Below are 7,626 nucleotides of genomic sequence, written 5' to 3'. Positions count from 1 at the left end.
GGGGGATACAGATAATTTACATTTACATGCCATTAGATTTGTACCATAGAATAACATCAATCTCAAGGAGACTCCTTCATATTTCCCAGGGAGCAATTCTTCTACTGCTGTTCCCACAAGGCAGACTTCTGGAGAGCAGACATTAGGCAACACAAATACATTACAGATACATTATAAAACATCTCATTAGAAAGGTCTAATAACTAGAATAATAAATAATATAAATAATAAATATTCCCATACAAAATGTAGAAAAGTGCCCATTTGCTGCAAGCATTTAAGGCTAATATCACCAGGCAACCTTCTTCACCTATATAATCTGCAGGATGTGTAATAGGTATGGTACTATGGTATGTAGCTTTATTCGTACAATATCTGGAAGAAACGACTGTCATCATATATGAGCTTAGGTATATGTCTTCCCCCCACTTAGTATTAACAGATTACAGGCCTGATTCATTAAGGATCTTAACTTAAGAAACTTCTTATTTAAGTCTGCTGGACAAAACCATGTTACAATGCAAGGGGTGCAAATTAGTATTCTGTTTTGCACATAAGTTAAATACTGGCTGTTTTTTCATGTAGCACACAAATATCAACTTTAAATTTCAGTGTACAAATAAGATATCAAGTATTTGTGTGCTACATGAAACAACAGTCAGTATTTAACTTATGTGCAAAACAGAATACTAATTTGCACCCCTTGCATTGTAACTTGGTTTTGTCCAGCAGACTGAAATAAGAAGTTTCTTAAGTTAAGATCCTTAATGAATCAGGCCCTACATTTGGTACTGGATGTCCTCATCACAAGCCCATAAGGAAAGGTGCGTTTTATTAGATCAGAATCTACAAGGGGCTTTCATAAGGATGTAGGTTTAAGTATCGGCACCATATAACCAAACTGAGCCATTGTCTCTATAAATAATTGTACAGGATGGCAAATTCAGATTTGAGCTGCTCAAAGGATTTAAGAATAGACGTCACTAATGCAAGTACTTTACAGCATATCTCGCCCACGTATGAGTCATTAGAGTACTGTAGACCTCTAAGTCTGGTATTAAACCATAAAGGATTATTAGGAGTCAGCTCAGGGACATCTCAGCACTGTTTTTAGGACTGTTAATGGTGACCTAATGAAGCCAGCCCCCTACCTCTTCAGGGACATCCTCTGTATAAATGGTCCCAAGGCCCCATAGAGAGATGCTAATACGTTTTATTTTTTTTTGTGCTCTTTTAGTTTCTGTTGATGGGATATCCTGCTTACCCTTTCCACCCTGCACTTTCCGTTAAGTATGTTTTTAATTTGTATTTTTCTTGCTACTTGTATTTTTGCTGTGATTCTTTACCATATTTATATTACTATAAAAAATAATAAAAAAAGTGTTTGTTAAAAAAAAGAAAAAGAAATATGATAATACAGACTTCAAAGAGACATTAACAGGTTATTTAATAATCCAGCAATTTGGGTAAGAACGTCGTGATGAAAACTAGTAGAAATTTAGCAGGACAGGGCCACATAACTCTTTATGATCATGAAGCGTTCTTCACAGTAAGTTGGTGTCATGTTCATCTATAACTATGGCAGTTTGGGGGATATAACACCCTGTGAAAGTTTAAAGTGAAATCAAAACACAAACACATACAAAGTCGCAAGTAGGATTAAAAAAATACTGATGGAAACTAAGACATCTAATTTTAAGCCGCAATGTATGTTGAAAATCTGAATTAATAATACAAAATAAAAGTAAAGTACAAATTATGGGATTTTTCTCAGTTCCTAAATATAAGTGACAGCTATTTGAGGCGCTGTTTAGGAGAGGATATAGGCACATTGGACTGATGCATTGTTGGGCTTACACCAGGTAGCGTAATTATGTAGATTTCAACTGCGCATGCTCACAAAGAGAACACACGCATGTCTGCTCCAGAGGGGCTGCTGTCCCTCCAGCCTGCTCCAAAGGGGGCGCTGTCCCTCCAGCGTGCTCCAAAGGGGGCGCTGTCCCTCCAACCTGCTCCAGAGGGGGCGCTGTCCCTTCCAGCCTGCTCCAGAGGGGATGCTGTCCCTCCAGCCTGCTCCAAAGGGGGCGCTGTCCCTCGAACCTGCTCCAGAGGGGGCGCTGTCCCTTCCAGCCTGCTCCAGAGGGGATGCTGTCCCTCCAACCTGCTCCAGAGGGGATGCTGTCCCTCCAACCTGCTCCAGAGGGGGCGCTGTCCCTTTCAGCCTGCTCCAGAGGGGATGCTGTCCCTCCAACCTGCTCCAGAGGGGGTGCTGTCCCTCCAGCCTGCTCCAGAGGGGGTGCTGTCGCTCCAGCCTGCTCCAGAGGGGGTGCTGTCCCTCCAGCCTGCTCCAGTGAGGGCGCTGTCCCTCCAGCCTGCTCCAGAGGGGGCGCTGTCCCTCCAGCCTGCTCCAGAGGGGGTGCTGTCCCTCCAGCCTGCTCCAGAGGGGGCGCTGTCCCTCCAGCCTGCTCCAGAGGGGGTGCTGTCCCTCCAGCCTGCTCCAGAGGGGATGCTGTCCCTCCAACCTTCTCCAGAGGGGGCGCTGTCCCTCCAGCCTGCTCCAGAGGGGGTGCTGTCGCTCCAGCCTGCTCCAGAGGGGGTGCTGTCCCTCCAGCCTGCTCAGTGAGGGCGCTGTCCCTCCAGCCTGCTCCATAGGGGGCGCTGTCCCTCCAGCCTGCTCCAGAGGGGGTGCTGTCCCTCCAGCCTGCTCCAGAGGGGGTGCTGTCCCTCCAGCCTGCTCCATAGGGGGCGCTGTCCCTCCAGCCTGCTCCAGAGGGGGTGCTGTCCCTCCAGCCTGCTCCATAGGGGGCGCTGTCCCTCCAGCCTGCTCCAGAGGGGGTGCTGTCCCTCCAGCCTGCTCCAGAGGGGGTGCTGTCGCTCCAGCCTGCTCCAGAGGGGGTGCTGTCGCTCCAGCCTGCTCCAGAGGGGGTGCTGTCCCTCCAGCCTGCTCAGTGAGGGCGCTGTCCCTCCAGCCTGCTCCATAGGGGCGCTGTTCCTCCAGCCTGCTCCAGCTAGGTCCACTGTACCGTCCAGCCAGGACCTTTGAAGTTGTATGCCCAGTCTGTGTTAGAGCTTTCTGCTTCATCCGAGCTAAATCATTTGGGTCCCATTTGTGTGCTGACAGAGACTCTATCCTCACCTTCAGGTATGAGGCTAATTCTGAGCAAAACGGTGCGCTCTCTGGGTAGGACTGTTTGTAATGCTGCCACACAGAGAAAATGGGGAGAGGGGGGATTTAGGCCCTCCAATCATGAAAATGAAGTAAAAAATTCACAGTTGCCATTGTGTGACTAGACAATCTGTTTCAATTGTGAAAATCCCCCCAGACCCAATATTGTAGTCTTTTTTTTACCCTATATCCACTACTATCCTTCATTTTAATTAATGGTTGTATCCCTAGATACACTTTTCCGCTAAAAATTTGTCTAACCCTTTCTTAAACATATCTATTGAATCTGCCATCACAAACTTCTCTGGCAATGAATTCCATATCTTGACTGCCCTTACTGTAAAGAACCCCTACCTTTGCTGGTTGTGAAATTTCCTCTTCCCTAACCTTAGGGGGTGACCGCGTGTCCTGTGTATGGTCCTTGGGGTACAAAGTTCCATGAAAGTTCTCTGTATTGACCCCTAATGTATTTGTACATAGTAATCATATCTCCTCTTAGATGCCTCTTTTCTAAAGTAAACATGCCTAAACTGGCTAACCTTTCCTCATAACGTAATGACTCCATACCCTTTATCAATTTTGTTGCCCTCCTCTGAACCCTTTCTAGTTCCAAATTATCTTTTTTTATAGAGGTGCCCAGAACTGTACTGCATATTCAAGATGAGGTCTTACCAACGATTTCTACAGTGGCAAAATTATACCGTCCTCCCTTGCATCTATGCCCCTTTTTATGCATCCCAATACTTTATTTTCCCTTGCAGCTGCTGCTTGACATTGAGCACTACTGCTAAGTCTACTGTCTACAAGCACTCCCAAATCCTTTTCCATTATAGATTCTCCTAAATTAATTTCATTTAATTTATAGATTGCGTTCTTGTTTTTGATCCCTAAATGCATAACCTTACATTTATCTATGTTAAACTTCATATTCCATTTGGCCGCCCAATCCTCCAGTTTATTTAAGTCCCTCTGTAGAGAAGCTACACCTTGCTCTGATTTTATTACCTTACAGAATTTAGTGTCATCTGCAAAAATAGAAACTTTACTCTCTAAACCATCACCAAGGTCATTAATAAATATATTAAAAAGGAGTGGCCCCAGCACGGAACCTTTAGGTATTCCACTTTAAACTTTTGACCAATTAGAAAATGTTCCATTTATCACAACTCTCTGTTCCCTATTCTCTAACCAGTTTTTGATCCAAGTACAAATGTTGTTTCCTAGACCCAGTTCCCTTATTTTGTAAACCAACCTCTTGTATGGCACTGTATCAAAGGCTTTTGCGAAATCTAAGTAGACCATATCTACTGTGCTTACGTGGTCTAAGTTACCCCTAACTTCCTCGTAGAAACTAATTAGATTAGTTTGACATGACCTATTGCTCATAAATCCATGCGGATTCCTACGAATAATCTTATTGCGCACCAAGTAATCCTGAATACTATCCCTTTATATACTTTTCAGTAGTTTCCCCACTATTGATGTCAGGCTTATAGGTCTATAATTCCCTGGTTGTGATCTCATCCTTTTTTTAAACAACGGCACCACATCTGCTATTTGCCAATTCCTTGGTACTGAGCCTGATGAGAATGAATCTATGAAAATTTAGAATAGCGGTCTAGCTATTTCTGAGTTTAGCTCCATAAGAACCCTTGGGTGTATGCCATCTGGACCTGGAGCTTTATTTATCTTAATATTCTTCAGTCGCCTTTGGACTTCTTCCTGTGTCAACCAAGTGTTAATTAATGGTACGTTTTCATTTCCATTTTTATGTATTATACCTACCATTTGTTCCTCTCTAGTAAATACTGAAGTAAAGAAAGTGTTTAATACCTCTGCTTTTTCCTTAGTATCATTTATCAATTCACTCACCTCACTTGTTAGGGGTCCTATATTATCTTTTCTAATCTTTTGCCATTTATATACTTGAAAAACTTTTGGGGGTTTGTCTTTCTTTTGCAACTTGTTTTTCATTTTCTAATTTATCCAATCTAATTTCCTTTTTGCATGTTTTATTACATTCTTTGTACCTACGGAAGGACAACTCAGATCATTTAGACTTAAACAATTTAAATGCACGCTTCTTCCTTTGCAATTCTTCCCTTACCTTTTTATTTAGCCACATTGATTTAGACTTAATTCTTTTACATTTATTTCCCATAGGGATGAACTTATATGTGTATGTTTCCAACAACATTTTAATGACAGCCCACTTTTCTTCCATATTTTTTCCTTCAAAAACTTTATCCCAGTCTATGCACTTAATAGACTCCTTTAGCAAATTAAAATTTGCCTTTCTAAAGTTTAAAGTCCTAGTTGATCCCTTATACCGTTGCTTCTGGAAACTAATTTCAAATGAGACCATATTATGATCACTGTTTCCCAAGTGTTCCCTTACTTGAATATTTGAGTTCATAACATATGGATAACGTCAGCATCATTCATCAAACCATTAGGCGACTACAAGTGCTCAGTGGTTGGAGCTGTCATCCTGGAAGACACCATTTCCATCAGGAAACAAATGCTGTAATGGGGAGTACAGTCAGCACCTGTGAACTTATCAGTTTGTTGAAAACATGGTGAAGGGCGATTGATCGGGTCACCTTCTCAGTAGTCCATTGCACTGATAAACTCGCAAATGTGATGAGAACTTTATACACTGCAACCCTACTATGATATCCTGCAGTTTTTTTAGACTGTACAGAATATACAAATAAAGTGACATTCCAGAAAAATTAAGATTGTCAGTTATTTTCTATAGTTTGATCCAAATAAACATGTACAGAGTGATTGTATTTCGTAAGCATTTTATAACAAAGGGGTAAGTTAGCTGGGACAGGAACTGGAGGGAGGTGGCGATGGTAGATGTTGAGTTGGTGTAATAGGCGCTGTACATGGAACCTCTGTCAGGGCGCGCAACGTTGTCAATTCATATTCAAAGTTCCAGGCTTCCTGGCATTTGCTTGTACTACGAGCAGTGCGCCGCCAAGACCCCAGCTTCAGGCAAGCCCCCACACATATAGAAAACAAAAATGTACTATCTGCCCTCTCTAGCCTCAGGTAGAGACAGCAAAAATACAAAGAGGAAGAGGAGATACTGCACTATATACACCGGAGGGCGTTTCAGGTTTCCTGTCTGCCACAGGATAGGACTACTCATTGTAATGACTACCATGGAGGAATGAAGAGAAGAAGTTAATTTTGTCTGGGCTTTTACCATAATCGGACATAATTTTGTACAGGGATAGAAGAGACAGGTAAACTGAAAATGGTGCCCTAGGCGGCAGAATCTGAGAAAGAGATTGTGTTGCTGAAAATGTGCATCCTGTATATATATTTATATAAGGCAATCTCTTATTGCTTTGAAAATAGTTTATTGACTCCATGCGGAAATATCTTCCATGCTCAAATTGTTCTGAGTCTTTTTAGATCGAGGACTGTTGGAAAGTCTCCATACTGTTTTTCTACCAGAAATAATCTGGAGTAGAAGCCGGAGCGGTAGGTACTGGAGAAATGACCTGTTTGTCCACGAGTGTCTGTAAACTGCTGCGTAATACTAACATTTGCCCAGGGGATGACAGGAGTCTGTGATATCACAAAAACACTTTTCCTTGGTACCACTCGAAACTTTATTGTGCCCTCTTTGTTTATAATATCCCAAACCCAGCAATCTTGTAGTGAGTTTCCAGGCCTCTCAATTTAGGCCTCCCACCAAGCCTGCTGGAGGGGGTTTTACCCTGGAGTTATTGTGAAGTTCTCGGCTTTCTTCCATCTAAAGGAACGAAGAGACGGCCTGGATGTATTTGCCACATACTGTCTAACATATGTTTACAAGGACGAAAGGTTTGGGTCTCATTAAGGAGACCTCTTGTGCTTCATCCTCTCGTGAGAATGAAGCACGAAAAGATCTTCTACAATCTAGCGGAAAATAATGGAATTGACCTGTGTGTTTGTAGATCATGAAAAAGATAAATCACCTTCAAAAGTTTTAGACTGCTGCCCAGGGACGCAGCCAAAGTGCTCTACTAACCACAGCTGTTACAGTTACACCTCTGGCAGAAAGCCTGATCGGATCCAGTGATGTCACATAGAAGAAATAAATTCTTACTGTCATCTTTTCCATATTCTTCAACAAGTGTTGTCTACTTTATTTTTCTTGAATGTCCTTATACAGATTATCCAATTAGATTGCCCAGGAGCCTGAAGAAATGTCCTCTCCAGATTAAAGCACCAGCCTGGAGGCGATGAGGTTTTTAAAATATTTTTCCATTTTTACATCCATTGGGGCTCTTAATGGACCTTCTAATGGAATAGCAATTTTTACCATAAGAATCCCACAGAGAGAAAGAAAACTGCCAGGGCTGTAGCTCCATCACTTTTCCTCAACCATAAACCGCTGTGGTTAGAACATATATGATCACAAATGATACATATCTATGAATAAGAACAATCTAGCATTT

The sequence above is a fragment of the Mixophyes fleayi genome, chromosome 8 (genome assembly GCF_038048845.1).
Source record: "Mixophyes fleayi isolate aMixFle1 chromosome 8, aMixFle1.hap1, whole genome shotgun sequence".
NCBI lineage: Eukaryota > Metazoa > Chordata > Amphibia > Anura > Limnodynastidae > Mixophyes > Mixophyes fleayi.
Note: the sequence above shows the minus strand (reverse complement) of the source record.